At 43.5% G+C, this 22,302-nt stretch overlaps 1 protein-coding gene across 8 annotated transcripts in view; it reads right to left on the bottom strand.

Moving 5' to 3' along the window:
• LOC149225160 (protein-tyrosine sulfotransferase-like) overlaps positions 1-22,302 on the bottom strand; it is a 250,002-nt gene that overhangs the window by 158,899 nt on the left and 68,801 nt on the right. The gene's annotated exons all lie outside the window — the stretch shown is intronic.

The following is a 22,302-nucleotide window of genomic DNA, read 5'->3' as shown; positions in this document are numbered from 1 at the left end:
CACTAATTAAATTATATGCCGAAACAAGAACTGGCCAAGAAGAAATAACCACACACACAATTGACACCGTTGTTTTTGGACAAATGTCCGCAGAAAAACCCAATGCAGGAAAATCGGTGCAGCAGCTGAGAGTTTGTATTATTATGCAGTAGTTTATGAATACAATCTTTAGATGCCTTACTGGCTATCCAATACAGAGAATCTCACTAGCAAGGAAATTAGTGAGAAATACCTCACACTATCACTAGCGAATCGACACTAATCCAGGCCCTAGATGGTTGGCCCCACATTGGCTTTGCGCGGCATCTCCGTCAGCCTACGCAGATCTGCATAAGCCTCTGGGGTCAGTGTCATCTCTTCCACAGATCTTGTATTGTCTGGAACTTCATTCCTCTAGCCCTCTGGTATCACAACCGGCTGCTGGCTCTGGAACTCGACTTCCTAGTTCAATCTCCCACTCCCTCTGAAGCTCTATGTTGCCTCTTCTGGATCTCTCTCTGCCTTCTCTGAAATGTATCCCCGGATCAGGAAATTCTCCAACTGGAAAACCATCTCTACCCCTCACTTCAAGAAATCTCCTCAATCTTCTCTCTAGAAACTGTTGCGCTGCCCTCTCTAAGAAATTTGATATCTTGATCTCTCTCCGATGTATTTTCCAAATGCCCATCGAAGTCCTTATAATCCTCTAGTTGAGTAATCAACGACCCAGATTAGATTCTAATCCATGGCTCAAATCATTTGGACTCAATCTTCGTCTTATTCTAGAAGTTTCACCCTCAGTTTGATTAATACCCTTTAATTATTTTAATTTCCTAAGTTTAGACTTAGGCACTCATTAAAAATAATTAATTATTTTAATAAAACTATCTCCGGGTGGAATTTCCCAAAACAATTTCTAGGTATTGTGGAATACATGTGTCCTAGCCTCCCTGCAAATTTTGAGGCTAAGAGCACATCCAATGCTACCAGAAATCAACATTCCCTCTTAGCAAAGAATGTGCTCTAGTAATGCCGCCTGCTGAAGCATCACCCAGACTCTGTAACATCTCCCTCTGTGCTGCTGATGTCTGACATCACTGCCCATCAACTATTGCACAAACGTTGCATTTGTACTGTTGTTGACCCTGCCACTGCCAACACTGTATCCGTATTGCAACCTTCTCCAACTATTGTTGCTACTACATCAGCAACGGAAAAGCATCCAAAATTACTGAACAAGTGTTCAGCATGATGCCTCTGTTGTTGGAGTTCTTATTGTTGCTAGTCTTTGCGCTGACCCTCTGAAGCCTCTGCATTGTCGCTGACTTTGCACTGTGCCAACTACACCACTGCCAATTCTGCTCTGCACCGCTTAGTCTCTGGTGCTCCTAGCCACTGCAAATGTCACTCTGGCACTCCTCTACACCAATTGACACTGGTTCATCCTACTACTTCTAATCTCGACTCCCGTAGCAAGGTGTTGATCTGAGAGGTGGACTCCTCAAGGATCCTGCCCATCTACAATTCTTTCGAACTGCAGTACTAGATCACCCCATCTCTCCCCTGGAGGTATCTGGGCAATCATGGCAAACTCCTCCTCGATCTTTGCAGATGCAACCTTTGGATCATGCTTCTCCTCCTTGTCCTTCTTCTTGAGAGGACACTGTGTAGCGTAGTGATCAAATTCACCATACCGGAAACACTTGATCTTCAAGACGTCCTTCTTCCACCTCCGCTACTCCTGTTGCCCCTTAGATGTAAGGGCTACATTCTCTTCCTCCTCCTTAGGCTTCGTCCCACTACTGCTGCTATCAAGTTTGCACTTGCCTAAGTCTCTCCTCATCTCTTCCTGCTGTAGAGCAGCCCACATCCCTTCCCAATCTGGCAATCTCTCTCTGCCCAGGATGCTCTGGATAAATACTTGCCATGCTTCTAAAACATAATTCAAGGACAGCCTCACCATCTCAATAGGCTGAGGTGTTGACCCCATAGCTACCAACAAGTCCCGGACTTCCTGAAGCTTCGTTAGGAACGGATCAATGTGTTCCCCCTTCTACATCTGTGTGGATCTCATCTTCTGCTCCAAGTACATCCTCCATTGCTCGAAAGATCCTTTGTATAGCGTAGTCAATGCCTCCCACATTTGTCAAGCAGTATCCTTGCCTGCAATGTGATACACTACATGATCTCTCAATTCATCGAGGATCAATCGCTTGGCCTTTGCCATCTCACCCTTGTACATCTTGAGCGGATCTGGATCCGCAAGTACAACTACCACACTGTCGACATTGGCTTTGAGAGCGTGCTCATCTAGAAGGCATTAGATCCTTGCCTTCCACATCACATATTTGGATGCACCATCCAACCAATCCTGATCTCTTAACCACTAGTTGCCATCTCTGCCAACAAAATGTTGAACTGCCTCCTCTCTCCTCTGTGCAGCAGTAGGCTAGCCTACGCACTCCTTGCTAGAGATAGTAGATTTGCTCCTCTCTGTTGCTGCTTAGCAATAGAGAAATCAAATTCCCTAGCTAGGAATTCTCTAAGGAAGAAATTCCCTCAACATTGTCTCTTTCTTCCTTCTGTCCTTTTTTGCCCCAGCAACTGCTGCAGAAAATTACGTCTCACTAGAAAACTGCTCTGTGTTGATACTTCTGCAATGCTCCCTCTAATAGTGGTAAACTTGGACTGGAAATATTTCTCTCTATCGACTCACTCAAAGAGAGATTTTCCCACGGAAATTTTGCCCTTCTGGCCTGGAATGCGCAATCCCTCTTGGGATTCGACTTGCTGCCTATGCAACACTTCGGCTTCCCTCCTTATCTTCAGAGTTGGGCTCTTCCGACTCTACTCTCTTGCTCCACCTGCGCTCTGATACCATGCAAAAATTTGGAGACCCAAATCCCTACTGCAGCAAACTGATATTGCTTCTCCTACTTGTTAATTCGTGCAAGTTATTTACTGTGTTACATTGTAAATATCGAATTAAATACGACTGCAGCCTTTACTAATTAAAGTATATGCAGAAACAAGAACTGCGCAAGAAAAAATAACCACACAAACAATTGATACCATTGTTTTAGGACAAATGTCCCTAAAAAAACCCAATGCAGGAAAACTGGTGCAACAGTTGAGGGTTTGTATTATTACGCAGTAGTTTCTGAATACAATCTTTGGATGCCTTACTGGTCATCTGATACAGAGAATCTGACTGGCAGATAAATTAGTGAGAAATACCTCACACTATCACTAGCGAACCGACATTAATCTAGGCCCTGGATGGCTGGCCCCACGTTGGCTCTACGCAGATCTGCGTAAGCCTCTCTTGGGTCTGCATCACCTCTTCCACGGATCTTCTGTTGTCTGGAACTTCGTTCCTCTGGCCCTTTGGTCTCACACCTCGGCTTCTGGCTCTGGAACTCGACTTCCTAGCTGAATCTCGGACTCCCTCTGAAGCTCTATGTTGCCTCTCCTAGATCTCTCTCTGCCTTCTCTGCAATGTATCCCCGGATCAAGAAACTCTCCAATCGGAAAGCTATCTCTGCCCCTCACTTCAAGAAATCTCCTCGATCTTCTCTCTAGCAACTGTTGTGATGTCCTCTCTAAGAAATTCGAACCCTTGATCTTTCTCCGATGTGTTTTCCAAATGCCCATCGAAGTCCTTCTTATAATCCTCCAGTTGAGTAATCAACGGCCCAGATTAGATTCTAATCAATGGCTCAGATCATTTGGACTCGATCTTTGTCTTCTTCTAGAAGTTTCACCCTCAGTTTGATTAATACCCTTTAATTATTTTAATTTCCTAAGTTTAGACTTAGGCACTCATTAAAAATAATTAATTATTTTAATAAAACTATCTCTGGGTGGAATTTCCCAAAACGATTTCTAGGTATTGTGGAATACATGTGTCCTAGCCTCCCTGCAAATTTTGAGGCTAAGAGCACATTCGATGCTACCAGAAATCAACACTGGCTTCAAAGAAAATTAACACGGTATCAGAGCCACACTCTATATAAAAACCAACACTAAAATTTGTTCAATGAATGAAGAGCGCAGTTCAGTCAATAGGCTTGCACTAGAGTTTGAAGAGCAACATTTTGGATAGCAGTATGTCGTTCCAAGAAATAAGGGCAGATCACTATTTAAAGGGATCCTCTAACTTCTACTCATAAAGGGAGCGATCTCGGTAGCATTTGAAGATAATGGGGTGGTAGATTTTTTGAAGAACCCATAAAATGTGCCCACATATGCCCAACAGTTGATCCAACATAACAAGAATGACACCTACGCCAGGAGGATCATTCTTGAGGGGGACAAAGACCACATTATCCCTCATCTCCATGGGAAGACGAAGCAAACAATATGTGGAGGAAAGCAATCTTGATCCAGGTTTGGGTGTGACAAGGACCCTTCCAAGACCTTTTACTTTCGTGATGTGTTAAATTGCATTTTTAAAAAGAACACAAAGGAATACATCTGTATGTTGTAAAGAAGAGGAACATGTCAATCATCAGCAACATAAAAACATAAGCTGTTGATAATGGAGTTCGTCCAGGAGGGACTACGTCTCCGGGCCCCGGTATCAAAATGGTGTAAGCCGCTGCATTAAGCGTTGTCAATAGTAATGATGTACATAAGAGATTATGTTGTGATCATACAAGGAAAATGCCCTCACGCAAGAGTGGCTCTAAGAGATGTTCTACTACAGGAACTCTCAGTCAAAAGACTCCTATCAGTATGACACAAAACTCATGCATGATGAGCATCCCACCAACATGGCATAAAAGGGATCTCAAAGAAAACATGCATGGTGACACATGAGTATCCCATCAACATACAACAAAGGGATCTCAAAACACAACATGATGATTCATGACAACAAGTACATCACATAGGCGATTCTGCGTCATATCAAGCAGGAATCATAAAAATGAGTAAGAAATAAGATCCCACATCAAACATCAATCAAGGACCTGTGCAGCGCAATGCATAGCAAAAGAAGTACATGAACATTGCATATACCTCACAACCAAGGGCCATCTGAAGAAGCGGATGTCAAACTACTAAAGTTGCTCGGACCATCGATCTCACGGCATCAATCGCATGGAAAAGGTTGCACGCACATGAACGTTGACTCCTGCATTCCACTTAGAAAAGTGGCTAAAGAATAGAATGAGAGAATGAGAAATCTGAATGCACCATCAGATTTGTGACGTCGAATAGTGCAAAATCAACTGTCCAATTTTTGAATTCTGAGAAGTTGAGAATCTGGGCTCAAAGAATCTTTTAGATTCCCCCTAGATTCATCAAAGATTCTGCTCCATGGGTGGACTGGAAATCTGCAACTCAAAACGCAGTTCTAACCTCGCCATTGCGATCCCTGGGAAAACCATGAAAAATGACTGTAAACTTGACTATATTCTGATATGGAGAAAAATTACCTCCTCAGGAGAATCGCAATGATCATGGTTCCGCTCCCTGTTTTTGCAGTGATCATGGTTCCATCCTCATACTGATAATGGCCGAGAAATGTAGAACTCTGATGGAGACACGGACAGCGCCATTGCGCTCCTGGCGTCGAGAAGTGCTAAAACCATATAAAATTTGTCAAAATCTGACAAAGTGAAATTTCACCCCTCCTGCAAAATGTTGCTCGAACTGCGTGCCAAGATTTTGCCTCCTCTATCTCGAAATTCGTGCCTGCTCCTCGTTCCTCCATCTTCCCGTGCAGGAAAATTGGTTTCTTTTAAAGTTTGGAGGGCGATTTAAACAATGTAGGTAGTTTGGCAGGTTGGTAAAGATGGAACATGGTTGACGAGGGGTCGAGGGATCAAATCCCACCCCTCCCTATTTTAACATATATTCGTTTTTAAACACTGCACACATATATATTTTTTGACAGCAACATTAATGGTTGATGGGATCGGGTCCACCTTGGGTGGCCCGCCCCTTAACCTCCGCCGGCCTGAAACGAGATTGGTGTGGGTAATGCATTGTTTTATGCATTTAAATGGCGCATATATATTTTTTGGTTGGCGTGCATGTTGTTACGTGGTCTACGTATGGTATGTGGTACTGTTTATGGGACCGCCCGCTCGGGAGTCGGCCCACGTAGGTCGGGCAGGTTCAACCCCCGCCGGTCCCGACTTAATTGTTATATGGTGCGTTGAGGGTTTTCAGGGTGTGGATCGGGTCCACCGGAGGTGGCCCGTGCCCACCACTTTAATATATTGTTTAACAGTTATGTGGGAGGGCTTGGCAAGGTGATGGTCATCGAGCCAAAACTTAAATTTAATTTCGTAAGGTGATTGTGGGAGGGCCGGCAGGGGTGATGGCCCGTCGGCCCAAAAATTTTGATTATGATAGATTTGGGGGTGGCGAGGGTAGTGGCCTGCCACCATATTTTATAAATTTTTTTCTTTACTTTTATAAAGAGGGGGTAATTTTCAAAGTTTCAGAAAATAAGGGATATTGGGCAAATCAACGAGGTTGCAATTTCGACCGATTTCGAGAGCTAGGTTTCATGTCTCGAGGTCGGTCAAATTGTAGGACACTTAAACCTGGCCCACAGCCCAACTTTGACCAAAACTTTGACTAACTCATTCTCCCTCATACGAGCTCGGATTGACGAACCGTTCGCACCTCCGCGATCAGGACGACGAGATCTACGCTCTAGTCCTGGGTCGACATCATTCTGAACACTTTGATTTTCGAGCGTTCATAAACCCTCTTTGCCTTATGTGTCTCTGGAGCCACCTGGATCAATCCTCCCCACTGAGGAGATTTTGGTCCTCCAAAAGCATGAACAATAATATGCAACTTCTCTATACCCTGTCTGCATCACAAGTGTCCTGAAAAGGTCTCGCTTCCCTCTCCTTCACCTTTGTTCTTCGGAGCCTTAAGCGATGAGCCAACCTGTAGTACATTGTTTTGCAAATTACATGCTTGACTTTCATGACCAACTAATGACCCAAGCGTGCCACACTTGCCACGAGTTTATAACACATACTACGTGGTGAAGTTTACATCAAGATGGACGCAAGACCTCAGCTATGACAACAAGGCCAATCTATCATTGTTGCTTCAACAAGTGATGGAAAACACATCATCACTGCAACACGTGATTTACAAACATAAGACCAAACACTATTGTTTTGACAAGTGACGGGAACATAACATCACTTTCACAGTTTAACATGCGACACGCAATAAGACCAGACATCATTGTTGCTGAACAAGTGATGTAAAATACATCATCACTTTTACATCTTAAAATGCAACAAATGATTTACAAAAGCATGACCATGAAATGACAACATGTCTAGAAACCATTTTTCTCTTATCAATGTGAATGGGTCACCTCCTTATGGTGGTTTTGCTTTTCGAACCACTGTTTCACCTGGTTCACGCACCGACGCTTTGTCTTTAAGGCGCTGCTCTGGATGGAGCCTCCGACAAGTGGCTCTTTGATGGCCACTTCTGTCGCAATGACAGCAATAGGTTTTCTTCCTCCAAACTTGCTTAACATGTTTCTTTACCTATTGTTGAAAGGGTCTTTCACGCCTCATCCTTTTGTGTGCTGCCATTCTTTTCCAACACTTAGAAAATGTATGGTTATGTAATCCACAAAAGGTACATGTTTTTCGATGCCATGTTCTTCATTCATCGTTAACAACATGATCATAATCGAAATGAACATTTGAATGTTGAGAGTGGTTATATCTTTCCTTGCTGGCTCTGGCGTAAGTATGGCAATGAGAGCTTGCCTCATCTCTTTCCCTGCAATGGAAACTGCCATGGGATGATGGGGATGTTTTCCCATCATTCTCTTTCATCGACAATTTTGACGATGTCTCAAAAGCATATGACACCTTTGAACATTCTCCTTTGGTGTATCTCGAGCTTGCAAATTGAGGTCTCTGCCCAACCTCCAATGGTTGAGTTATGCATTGGTTATTAATACCAAGTTTTTCTTCCTTCTCATGCCTCGTCCTTGTAAGGAGCCTCATGTTTGTCCCTGTAATTGGGATCTCCAAATCTCCAACAGAACTCATACTATGTGACAACGAAACTGAAAGGAAATCAACATCTTTTACCTCCTTTGTTGATTTGGAAAGAACTAATGAGGGCTTCTCATCATCTATTGTTGGTGGTTCGCTAACTGTTGTGGCGCATTCCCCAACTTCCTTTTTGACATACCCAATGCCTATTCGACACGGTAATTCCTCTACTTTGATGGGGTTGACAACGCCTTGGCCATTAGCGCCCAAGCCTTTCCCTTCATACCCCATTTTCTTCAACAGTTTGGAGCCAATTCCTATGGTATGATTTTCAAAAACAGCGAAATCATCATCAGGAAATATACATGAATTCGGAGAACTACTTTTTACCTCACATGGGTCATGCTGCAGATTTTCCAAGGCCTCATCCTTAGCTTGCAGCTGTCTTAGCAAACTTTGTTTCTCCTCTTTCTCTTCTTGTAGACGCATCGTCAATTCAGCATTCTCTGTTTGAAGATTCTGGTTGTTGCGCTTCAGTGCTTCCAGGGCCTCTTCCGTGGCTTCCAACTAAAGCTGCAATCGCTCCTTTTCCTCTGTCTCTTTTTGTAGAGTTTCATACATGATTTCCACTCTTTTGGAAATGTTGAGCATGGTCTCGTACATCGCTCTTTCATCCTCTGTCACTACACGTTCCATTGTTCACGCTGCAACTCTCATCAACACAAAGACCACTCCAATACCACTGGTCCAAGTCCGAGTGTGACAAGGAGCCTTCCAAGACCTTTTACTTTCATGATGTGTTAAATTGCATTTTTAAAAAGAACATAAAGAAATACATCTGTATGTTGTAAAGAAGAGGAACATGTCAATCATCAGCAACATAAAAACATAAGCCGTTGATAACGGAGTTCGTCTAGGAGGGACTACGTCTCCGGGCCCTGGTGTCAAGATGGTGTAGGCCGCTGCATTAAGTGTTGTCAATAGTAATGATGATGTACATAAGAGATGATGTCGCGATCATACAATGAAAATGCCCTCACGCAAGAGTGGCTCTAAGAGATGTTCTACTACAGGAACCCTTAGTCAAAAGACTCCTATCAGTATGACACAAAACTCATGCATGATGAGCATCCCACCAACATGGCATAAAAGGGATCTCAAAGAAAACATGCATGGTGACACATGAGTATCCCATCAACATACAACAAAGGGATCTAAAAACACAACATGATGAGTTATGACAACAAGTACATCACATAGGCGATTCCACGTCACATCAAGCAGGAATCATAAAAGTGAGTAAAAAATAGGATCCCACATCAAACATCAATCAAGGACCTGTGCAGCGCAATGCATTGCAAAAGAAGTACATGAACACTGCATATACCTCACAACCAAGGGCCATCTGAAGAAGCAGATGTCAAACCGCTGAAGCTGCTCGCACCAACAATCTCACGGCATCAATCGCATGGAAAAGGTCGCACACACATGAATGCTGACACCTACATTCCACTTAGAAAATTGGCTGAAGAATAGAATGAGAGAATAGGAAATCTGAACGCACCATCAGATTTGTGACATCGAATAGTGCAAAATCGACTGTCCAATTTTTGAATTCTGAGAAGTTGAGAATCTAGGGCTCAAGGAATCTTTTAGTTTCCCCCTAGATTCCTCAAAGATTCTACTCCATGGGTGGACTGGAAATCTACAACTCAAAAGGCGGTTTTAACCTCGCCATTGTGATCCCTGCAGAAAACCATGAAAAACGACTGTAAACTTGACTATATTCCGATATGGAGAAAAATTAACTCCTCGGGAAAATTGCAAGGATCATGGTTTCGCTCCCTGTTTTTGCAGCGATCACGGTTCCATCCCCATACTGAAAATGGCCGAAAAATGCAGAACTCTGATGGAGACACGGACAACGCCATTGCGTTCATGGCATCGAGAAGTGCTGAAACCATATAAAATTTGTCAAAATCTGACAAAGTGAAATTTCACCCCTCCTGCAAAATGTTGCCTCGAACTGTGTGCCAAGATTCTGCCTCCTCTGTCTTGAAATTCGTGCCCACTCCTGGTTCCTCCATCTTCCCGTGCACTGAGAAAATTGGGTTCTTTTAAAGTTTGGAGGGCAATTTAAACAATGTAGGTAGTTTGGCAGGTTGGTAAAGATGGAACATGGTTGAGGAGGGGTCAGGGGATCAAATCCCGCCCCTCCCTATTTTAACATATATTCATTTTTAACAACTACACGCATATATATTTTTTTTACAGCCGCATTAATGGTTGATGGGGTCGGGTCCGCCTTGGGTGGCCTGCCCCTTAACCTCCGCTGGCATGAAACGAGATTGGTGTGGGGAATGCATTGTTTTATGCATTTAAATGGCACATATATATTTTTTGGTTGGCGCGCATGTTGGTACGTGGTCTACATATGATATGTGGTACTATTTATGGGGCTGCCCGCTCGAATGTCGGCTCATGTGGGCCGGGCGGGTTCGAGCCCCGTCAGTCCCGACTTAATTGTTATATGGTGCGTTGAGGGCAATGTTTTAAAACTCCGACTCCGACTCGGTATCGATTCGGCCGGCTCGATTTCAATGACTCGGTCATTGTAAAAAATACATTAAATATTTATTTTTTATAAAAACACATAATTTTAAAGATTTTCTTTCATGTTTCCAAACACACAGCATTAGAATATAGATAGAAGACAACATATGATCAAAGTAGGCTCTTGAATATATCCATTATATCAAAATGGCACCCAATGCATTGTCCAATACATACACGATGATGATATAGAGATCAAAACAAAAACACATAACCAAGGAGGCTATAAATGGCCTCTACAACAAAAGTCTGTGACCAGTACTACTGGCTACTACTAGAGTTGCCAACGTCATCCGGCTCAGTGTTACTTGGAAGTTGGGAGCAAGAGCGAAAGTGGGGAACGAGAGTGAAAACAGGAGCAGGAGCGGCATTTTCAGAAGCTCCTGGTTTGGGAGTGAATCCCAGAGGAGTTCGACAACCAATGTCACTAACATCAAGGTACATAGAGGGATTGGTTCTCTTGATTAAATACGAGTTCCATACCCTAATACATGACAAAATTCAATGGAAACATTGCAATCCTCCAATCCTGAAATCCTGAAAAACTGATAAGTCTGCTAGATTTTGAATGAAATCTAAAATTCTACTTTCTCCATATGAAATCCAATGAGGCCGAAACCACTCTCAAACATCCTGAGTCATTTCATGGTAATGTTAAAAATTTAAGTAAAAGGATGAAAATGAAGATTAAGGAGAATGTCACTTTTACTTTAAGAATTTAACATTACCATGAAATTTGAATAGCATATCAATAGTAGAGAGCATTTGAATGTGTTAAATAGGGTTTGGGAGGGGGAAATGGACCCCAAATAGCATTTAACTAATTCATAAAACACATTGGAGTTCAAACCAATCAGCAAACACTTCAAAATTTCATTAAAAAAATGTCAAATCGTTGTTTTGATGGGGTTACAGGCCACTGGTTATGACTCGGCCGAGTTGGCCGAGTCATGGCTGACTCGGCCTACTGAACCGTTTCCTCCACCGAGTCACATTTCTGGGCAATGAAACGGATCAACTCGGCCGTTTCCGTTTCGAAACGGCCGAATTTTAAAACTATGGTTGAGGGTTTTCGGGGTGTGGCCCGTGCCCACCCCTTTAATACAATGTTTAACGGTTATGTGGGAGGGCTCGGCAGGGTGATGGCCGCCGAGCCAAATCTTAAATTTAATTTCGTAAGGTGGTTGCGGGAGGACCGGCGGGGGTGATGGCCCGTCGGCCCAAAATTTTTAATTATGATAGATTTGGGGGTGGCGGGGGTGGTGGCCCGCCACCATATTTTATAATTGTTTTTACTTTTATAAAGAGGGGGTAATTTCCAAAGTTCTAGAAAATAAGGGATATTGGGCAAATTAACGAGGCCGCAATTTCGACCGATTTTGAGAGCTAGGCTTCATTCCTCGGGGTCGATCAAATTGTAGGACACTTAAACCTGGCCCACAGCCCAACTTCGACCAAAACTTTGACTGGCTCGTTCTCCCTCATATGAGCTCGAATTGACGAACCGTTCGCACCTCCGCGATCAGGACGACGAGATCTACGCTCTGATCCTGGGTCGACATCATTCTAAACACTTTGATTTTCAAGCGTTCATAAACCCTCTTTGCCCTATGTATCTCTAGAGCCACCTGGATCAAATCTTGGCTTTGTATCAGGGACCCAATGATGCTAAGAGGCTTGCCTTAAAGGACAAGCTAAAAAATATCTAGATGAGCAAAGGTGGGCCCATCATTATGTACCTTTCAAAGTTCACCCAAGTTCGAGATGAGCTAGCTGGAGTGGGCAAGACTGTAGCAGACAAAGACCTTGTGATTCTTGCACTACTGGGACTTCATAAGTCTTGGGAAAATTTCTAGGATGCAATCAGTGGCAGAGAGAATCTTCCCAACTAGGAAAGGTTGTGGGGAGACTGCATCCAAGAAGAAATCTGGAGGGGGATGAGAGTTGGAGGTTTAGTAAAGATAGAGGACAAGGAGAACTTTGCCTTGGCAAGCAAAGGAAGCAAAGCCAAGGGCAAGAAGAGCCAAGGCAAGGTCGAGTCCAGTCAGAAGGGTGAGAAGAAGAAGAAAGATTTGAGCAAGATCAAATGCTTCTCTTGCCACCAGTTCGGACACTATGCCACTAAGTGTCCTAACCAGAAGAAGGGATCTAATAAGGACCATGTAGTAGCCTCAACTGAGGTAGATGTGTTTAATTCTTAGTTCAAGAACAATTTCTCATTGATAGCTTGCATGGCAAGCTTAGTGAGCAGTAGCATATAGTACATTGATTTTGGAGCATCCTTTCACATGACTAGGAACAAGGAATATTTAAGCCAACTAAAAGAGAAGGACATGCAGTTGCATATTGAGCTAGGAGATGATGGCAGGTACTTGACCAAGGGCATGTGTACTATTAGTTTTGAGAGGGATTCTGGTAACTCTCTCCATCTCAAGGATGTCCTCTATGTTCCAGGCCTTAAAAAGAACCTTGTTTTTGTTTCCACCCTTGAGGACAAGGGTTATGATGTCAATTTCAGTAGAGGTAAGGCCTACCTCAAACACTTACCTTCTGGAGCCATGAAGCAGAATGGTGTGAGGGTAAAGAATCTATACAAGTTGCAAGTTGAGTCAGACGCATCCTTGAGCAGCAGGGCAAGGCGTGAGCATGGAAAAGATGTTGGGGACCTTTGGCACAAACATATGGGGCATTTGCATCATGGCACGTCGAAGATCCTTCAGCAAATAGCCACAGGGCTACCACCGTGCAATATTGACTAGAATCAGGTGTGCAAGGGTTACACACTTGCCAAGTATGCCAAGTCGTCTTTTTAGGGCTGAGAAAGCAGAGCCAAAGGGATTTTGGAGTTGGTACATTCAAACGTATATGGGCCCTTCTCTTCTCCATCCCTCATGAGACACAAGTACTATGTCACTTTCATATATGACAATTCTCGAAAAACATGGATCTTCTTTATGAAGAAGGAGGCTCTGAATTTATGGAATTTAAGGCCTTGGTAGAAAACCAGACCAGGAAGAAGATCAAAGCATTGAGGAGTGACAATGGTAGGGAATATGTCTCCAATGCTTTTAGGGACGTGTGTGCCAAGGAGGGCATTAGGAGAGAGCTTACAACACCCCATAACCCTCAAAAGAATGGGGTGGATGAGAGGAAGACCGCAACATAGTTGGAGTGGTCAAGGCCATGTTGCATGACTAGGGGCTACCCACGTTCTTATGGGCAAAGGCATGCAACACTGCAATATTTCTGTAGAACATGAGTCCACGCAAGGATTGTGGAGCAACTTGCAAGGATCAAGATTCACAGAACAGGTCGAGACTATCTTTAGTAAAGAACTTTACAAAAAGTGGCGTTAAACCTTCTAACGCAAGACATTGAAGGTTTGAAGGCAAGTTAAGGAAACATTAGACAACGAGTGGACAAAATATAGTTGAAGAAGTACGAAGGAGCCTCTTCTCCAAGCAAAGAGCCTGTATTCAAGTCAAGTCATCTTCCTCCTATGTTTGATGTCGCTTTATTTATTAGGGGTTTCATGACCCATTTTTGAGCTTGGAAAGTCATTCTCCCATGCTTCATGGAAGTGCCTTGACTTGCAGTATGAGCATGGGCATTCATTTAAGGCATATTTTGAACGATAATGAGCATTATATTAAGGTTTTAACGGGGTTGTTTCAAAGGTTCTTCCCCCCCCACCTCCCCTTTGTGTAAAATTTATCATGTGAAATTATTTCGTAATTGTAAAAAAACAAATTTATTTTGACTTAGTCTGCAAGTATTTTGTGGATGACAAGTCACCCCTTTGGGGGGAGCAAAAGAAGGATAGATGTTGAGAGCTTCATCTATAGATTTAGAACTCTCCCTCCTTAGCAAACCGTGTTGTAAAAATATGTGATCACTAATGCCATAATAAGAACTTCTTTGGTGCAAACATCCTATGTACAATTTGTGGCTTGGGGCGAGGGAGTGGGGATACGCAGGAGCGGCCTATATAAAAGCTCCCCACCAATTTTTAGGAAACGTGGGGGAGCGTCGGGGTCTTAAAAACTTATAAATATAAAAATATATGATATATCTTTGAAATTTTAATATTTATAATGTAACTATCTTTATCATTCTATAATATATAACACTTACATCACTGAAGTGTGAAACAAAATTAAAACGAAAAGCATGATATCATATAATCATACATCATACATGTAAATTTGTAACTGTACAATGTAACTACTAACAATGTACAACGAAAATAAATGTTTAAAGTTTTAAAGTCTAAACCATATTGAAGTTCCAACTATGAATACTGAATATTGAAATAAAATTCAAGTCTGATACATCAAGAACCAATTTTTTATAGAGTCAAGACTCAAGTCTAATATATCATATATCAAGATTCAAAATAAACTGAAGTCGGAGGGGTCAAAAGAGTTTGAAATAGCCCGAAGCAGCCTTCACAAGAGGAACCAATTAGCGGGAGCCTGTTGCAACCTCTGACTGGCAGGAGGAAGCCAGGGGAGCGCGCAAAGAGACACAGCGAACCTCGAAACTACATGAAGCTCCAGAGCCATGGCCCCAGGAGGGGGCCACGAAAAGGAAACTCCCTTGCCACTAGAGCTAGCCGCATTCCAGAATTTGGTTGCAGCTTGCAATAAAAGGCCAGCATCCAAAAACTAACAGAAGTTCGTGAAAACAAATGGCAACTATCCCCACAGTTGCTCTGCCTATTGAAAAGCCTTGCAAAGCGGCTTTAAACCTTGCAGAAAGAGGACTTATCGGCCAGTTCACAGACTTATGGCCATCACCAAAAGCGGTAGAAGCCTGGGGTCAAAGAAGGAATAAAAAGCCATTTCATCGGCAAAGGCTTCTTTGTATTTGTATTCGAAGCAGCAGAAGACAGAAACCTAATATTCAGAAACGGCCCGTATTTCATGAGACCTCATGGACTATATCTGAATCAATGGACGCCAGACTTCGACCCAACCTAGGATGTGCCCTCAACTGTTTCGGTTTGGGTGAGATTGCCCCACCTTCCTCTTCACTGTTGGAACCCTAAATCCTTGGAAACCATAGGCAACAAGCTCATCGACTGAGCAAAAAGAAGACACCAGTATTCTTGTGCTAGAACTTGTGTAGAAGTAGACCTAGAGGAAGGTCTCCCTGAAGCCATTAAACTCATGGCGGTTGATTGGTCACACATACAGTTGCTAGATTACGAGCAACTACCATTTAACTGCAGACACTGCCATGGCTACGGGCACTTTGCCAAGCATTGTAAAAATAAATCAAAGGATGTAGTTGAGAAAGAGAAGGGAGATCAATGGACTCAGGTCTAGAAATCAGGACCAACCAAGCAGAGCAACAGGAACAAAGGGAAAGTCGCCTCCACTAGGAGGGTTGGTCCTCCAAAACCCCAAGCAAAAGGAAGTTCAGTCCCTCCAATAGCAGACATATCAACCAACCCCTTTGATATTCTCAGCACACCAGAAGAACCCCAAGATCCAACAGATAAAGAGATTGAACAGCAGGCAAACAACATGGAAGAAAGCAAAAGGCAAGAGGAACCAGCCCCAAAAGGTGCCTCTAGTTCGCCTACCTATGCAGATATGACAAGAAAGAAGACCCCTGAGACATCGGGATCCTCGGAAGATGAAACATCTGAGAGGCCCTTGAAAAGAGTGGGGAGGAAATCTCACAGAGAGGCCAGAGAAGAAGAAGCAGAGAGACAAAAAATGCAAGGCAGTCAGGCCACTATAGAGATGTCTATCAGCAGAAATACTAGAACCAGGCCTCCCAAGGGAGGTGCTGCCCCAACCCCTACCAGTAAATAATGCGATTAGTCTCTTGGAATTGCAGAGGATTGGGGAACCCATCAAAAGCTAAAGCAGTCAAGAGCCTATTAAAGTCAAAACTTCTCGAGATCCTCATGCTCCAAGAGACTAAAATAGAAGGAGAAGCCCTTCTAGAACTCAGCAAAGCAAAATGGAAAACAAAAGCTGGAAAAGCGGTAAGTGCTAGAGGTACATGTGGTGGGTTAGCCACTCTCTGGGAGGTTGACAAATTCCAGCTTGAGAGCTCCTTTCAGACGCAACACTGGATTTACACCAAACTCCGACACCTACCAAGTAAGATAAACATTGCTCTCTTTAATCTCTATGTTCTTGTACTCTATGTAGAAAAGGAACAATGTTGGCAAACCCTGACTGATTTCTTGGAAGCTTACTCAATAATATAATTATTGTCGGAGACTAAAATCTAATCCTAGACCCAAAGGAAAAAAGAGGAGGAACCAGCTGCAAGGACCGCTTCCTCCCGTTAGTGGAAAACCTGATTCAACAATGGGATTTAATGGACTTCAAGCCAAAAAAAAGGGCTATGCACCTCGACAAATAACAAAATAGAGAAGGAGCATATCTCAGCCAGGCTGGACAGATTCCTTCTTGAAAGTTCCTTCCTCTTCAAGAAGATGATCATTTCCACAAAAGTTCTACCAAAATGGAACTCAGACCATAAACCCATCCTCCTTCTGATGGAAGAAGAAGAAAACCTGGTACCAATCCCCTTCCGATTTAGCCCACTATGGGCAAACAAGGAAGGATTTTTGGATACAGTGAATAAGGCATGGTCCATTCATGTTCAAGGATCACCCAGCTATGTTTGGGAGCAAAAGATAAAAGCCACCAAAACAACCCTGAAGCAATGGATAAAAAAGCCCACAGTCTCTCCCACTACCCAAAGAAAACAAAGCACAAAGCAGCTGCTAGATCTCCAAATGGGCCTAGAGACTCAAGACATAACTAGAGCATAAATTCATAGGGAGCAAGAACACCAAATCAACACCTTTCGGACATTTAGAGAAGAGGAAGAATATTTGAGGCTCAAGTCACGCAATCTCTGGCTTGTGTCTAGAGACAAGAATACAGCCTTCTTCCACAAGCAAATTCGTACCCGCCTCTCTAGAAACCACATTGCTGAATCACCTCACAAGATGGGACTATTCTTAAAGGCACAACTCTGATAAAAGAGGCGGCAACCTCTCATTTTCAGCTGTTGTTCAAAGAAGAAAGTGTGGAGGATAATGAGGAAGCACATGACTTCCTCAAGCACGTTCCAAGGATGGTTAATGAGGAGGACAATGCAACTCTCCTGAAGCCATTCACTGAAGAAGAAATCAACAATGTCATATGGAAGATGGAACCAAACAAAGCCCCTAGACCAGATGGATTCTCAATACACTTCTATAGACTCTGTTGGGATATCATCAAGGCTGATTTGTACAGAATGATCAAAGGATTCCTTCGAAAATCCGAAGTGGGAGGAAGCACAAACTCCACCTTCCTTGCCCTAATTCCCAAAGAAGCCAATCTGGAGACATTCGACAAATTCAGACCAATATCGCTTTGCAACGCGTCCTACAAAATTCTCACCAAGCTACTTGCTAATAGAATAAAACCTCTGCTAGACAAACTCATCTCTCCCAATCAAGGAGGATTTGTCAAAGGAAGGCATATCTTGGACAATGTGACACTGGTGCAGGAAATCATCCATTCCAACCACCAGCGCAAAGAGCACGGTATGCTCATCAAACTAGACATGGCGAACGCCTTTGATAGAGTAAGACATTCCTTCCTTCTCCAAGTTCTTTCTGCATTTGGTTTTAGTTCGGAATTTGTTAATTTGATTAAAGCATGCATTGGAGAACCTTGGATAGCCCCTCTAGTAAATGGTAGACCTGCAAACTACTTCAAAGCTACAAGGGGAATCAGGCAAGGCTACCCTCTGTCCCCCTTCCTGTACATTCTAATGGCAGACTCTCTAAGCCGAAATCTCTCTAATGAGAAGCTCAACGGGACACTTCCTGGCATCAAGGCAATACCTGGAACAACCCCAATCAACCATGCCTTGTTCGCAGACGACTCTATCCTTTTGAGAGGAGCCTCTATTAAGATAGCAAGAGCCTTCAGCGGAGTAATCCAAAGCTTCTGCAGAGTCTCCAGAGCTATGGTCAATAATAGAAAAAGTGCAGTGTACGGCTGCGCTGTAGACCAGCAATCTATTCTAAGATTGCCTAAGCTCTAGGCTTCATCGGATATGTTTCTTGGGAAAAATTTAAGTATCTTGGCCTGCCTTTAACCTTGGTCACTTCTAAGGCCCCTCACTAGATGGAAATTATCAGCAAAATCAAGGCAAAAATGACTACTTGGGGCGGGCAGTGGATTACCACAGCTGGAAAGCTCACTCTAGTCAAGTCAGTCCTCTCATCCCTTCCTATCTACCAGGCATCTTTCCTTTTAGCTCCAAAAATGATCACCAATTAGTTAGCAAAGCTGATTCAAAACTTCCTATGGCAAGGAGGAAAGAGGAACCAAAAAAAATTCCATATAGTAAGCTGGGACATAGTGAAAAGGCCAATACCTAAAGGTGGACTTCAAGTAAGAGATCCTGTGTTGGCCAATCTCGCAATGGGAGGGAAGATCCTTTGAAAAATCTTCTCAAACCAAAAACACCCTGTAAGTCAAGTTCTAATTAAAAAATATCTGCACAAGCTCTCAATAAAGAATATGGATGAAGGAGTTTCTCACAAAGGAACCACGTTGTGGAAGTTGTGCCCCCAAGGCTGGAAATTCTTCAAAGAACATCTCTACAGAATTCCAAGAAATGGGAAAAGAATCAGACTATGGGAGGACAAGATCATGGGTCTCCATCCCCTAAGTCTTGCACCAGATATAGCAGACTTGTGTAACTGGCTCATCCAAAAAGGTATCCACAAACTTGCTGACATTTGCACATGGGATTCAGAAGGGAACTGGAGTAACTGGGACCTACATCGCCCCCCTGATTGGATGCTCCCTCAACTCCATCAATTATTGGATAAACTCACTGGTCTGGCTCCTGTGCACCTGCATTCGAGGGACAAGTGGGGCTGGGGGAAGTCCAGAACTTACTCAGCCAGGCTGGGTTTTGCAGCCCTCCAAGAACAACAACATCAGATCCATACTACAACTCTTTGCAACATGTATGGGACCCATTTGGACTCCCAAAAATCAACTTCTTCTGTTGGACTCTCATGCACAGAAGGACCCTCACTGGGGAAAACTTAGAGAAAAGAGGAATCATTGGTCCACACAGATGCCCTCTCTGCTGCAAGGACCAGGAAACGATCAATCACTTATTCATAGACTGCCCCTTTTCTCAAGAGGTCTAGATGCAAGCAACCATGGGGCTCAACGTCCAAATCCCTCAGCAGTCTTCAGTGGTTAGCCTTTTCGCAACTTGGAAAGATTGCTACCCACACTGTTTGAACAACAAATCAACTTGGACTAAAATCTGGAATGCAATCCCAAAATATATCTGTTGGGGAATGTGGTTGGCTAGGAATGAAGCCATCTTCAACAATAGACTTCAATCCACCAACACAGTCACTGCCAAGGCCAAAGCCTTGTTGTTGGAACTTTTGAAAATAGACCTCATAAGTCAGACAACTACCTACTCCCTAAAGAGCTTAGCTGGCTAAGTGAATCCCTGAGACGGGCAAGCATCAAGAAGAATATCTACTTGACTAGCCATAATCCAGAGTGGCATCTCCGGATCTCTAAGGCGGAATTCCAAAAATGGTGGAAAAATCAGGGAAAAGTCACAATTTCCTTCGATGGAGCCTCCAAAGGAAACCCGGAAATATCAAGGGCAGGAGGAATAATTTACTCCATAGATGGACAAAAACAGGACAGCTATAGTTGGGGTCTAGGACAGAGCACCAACAACCAGGCCGAGATCCTAGGTCTGCTAAAAGCTTGTCAGCTGGCTCAAAGGAACATAGGGGAAAACCTTCAAATCTTCGGGGACTCTGAAATCCTGATTAAAACCCTTAATAAGAGCGATCAACTCAATAGCCCTACTCTAAACAAGACCCTAGAAAGAATAAGAAAGTTGACTCAAAACTTCACATCTTGCTCATTCTACCATGTCTTGCGAGCTCAGAACAAGGAAGCTGACATAATGGCCAACAAAGGATGTCTTCTAGCCCAAGGTATGCTGGTGAACAATGATGAAGACGTGGAAAGACACCCAATCCCTTAACACACAAGGAGAGCCGTTCAAGGACAGAATCCCGCAGAACAAAGGTTGGCTCACTTCTCGATGGGGTTTCAGCTCTCTGCATGGGCCAGTTGTGATAGGAGTAAAAATAGGGCACATAATGGATCTTATTTAGAAGACAATTTTGATGGACGAGAGGCAAAGACACAAGGCGGGGGAAGATCCGACGGTCATCACGAGCTGGAAAAGATGAGGGGTTAAAGATGCAAGGAGTGGTAAGCAGTTTTCATCGCACCACTTTTGGCTATTGGGCAGTGTTTCTTGTATCAGACGCGATCCGATCACGGCCTGATGCAAGGCAGGACAAAACCGCCCATTTCGCGTGCCCCTAAGGTGATAAAGGTCGGACAGCAAATCGACGTGATAAGCGTCAGATCTGGGCAATGGAAGATCTGACGGTTATTGCGCGCTTTTCATGGCGGGGTCTTATCCTTGTAGTGGGGCCGGGTACGGAGATGGGTCCCGGTTAAAGCTCGGACAGCGAGGGACGCGATAAGCATCGGATTTGGGCGGAGTTGATCTAAAGTCCGTCGCGCATTGCAAAAGAAGGGGAGTTATTTCGTTGGGAGTGGTAAGCGAGTTCCATCGCACCGCTCTTGGTTGCTCGGCAGTTTTTATGAAACGGACGTGATTCCTCTCAGGGGCCGACGCATGGCAATACAAAACCACCCATATCGTGCGCTCCTAAGGAATTAAGGTTCGGAAAGCAATGGACGCGATTTGCGTTGGATCTAGCAGGAGAAGATTTGACGGTTGTCGTGTGTTGAGATCGGCGGGGGTTAACCCTGTAGTGGGGTCGGGTACGGTGGATAAGACAGGTTTTAAATAAAATCATTTTAATTTATGCGGGTTTGTATTTTAGCCCATGGAACTTAGTTTATGTGGGCTTTAACTTAACCCAGGAAACTACCAAAGTATTAAAGAAAAGAGGACCATAGCAAAGCAAGGACCACTTACCCTGCCATTGCGTTAAAAACAACAGCTAATCTCTGAAATAAAAGCCAGAATAGGTGGTCTCTTTTGAGCCAGATTTCTCGCATATGTCTGTACTCGAGGTTGTTTGGCATGCCCAACCTCTTGTTATTAATAAAATTCAAACGTTTCTGTTTAAGAAAAAAAAAAAAATGAAGTCTGAAATATAAAAGCAAATGTGAAAGGACGAGAGGACAATTGAGCAGAGCGATATCTTGAAAAGATGAAACAATGTGAAATGAACATTGACAATAAAGTTTAAACCCTTCCCGGTTCATAAAAATTAGGAATTTTTTTGTTTCATTAAAAAAAATGCGATTTTTGTCTAGGGAAATGACTGCTCACGACCCCACATGACCCCTTTAGCCTAGGAAACAACTCCATTTGAAGGATTCGACGCCGAAAATGGAGGAAACGACCCCTTACAAGTTTCCATGCGTACCCTGCTTTTTGGGAGCATGGCGAAACGACCCCCATTTGTCCCCAAGTCCCCGGAGCACAAGGGAGCTAGGAAACTCGACCCCCAGGTGGGGGACGCGACCCTGTGGAACACCGCAAATTTAAATGCCTGCAGCTCTGATATTTTCCTAATAATGGTGTATGTTTCAACACAAATGTCTTACCTAAGTTTGCTGTTTTTGGTCACCTT

Source organism: Pinus tabuliformis, chromosome J (genome assembly GCF_031772625.1).
Source record: "Pinus tabuliformis cultivar Carrire ecotype Pingquan chromosome J, CPIR1, whole genome shotgun sequence".
Taxonomy (NCBI): domain Eukaryota; kingdom Viridiplantae; phylum Streptophyta; class Pinopsida; order Pinales; family Pinaceae; genus Pinus; species Pinus tabuliformis.
The sequence above is the reverse complement of the archived record's forward strand: the minus strand, read 5'-3'. Positions and strand labels throughout refer to the sequence as shown.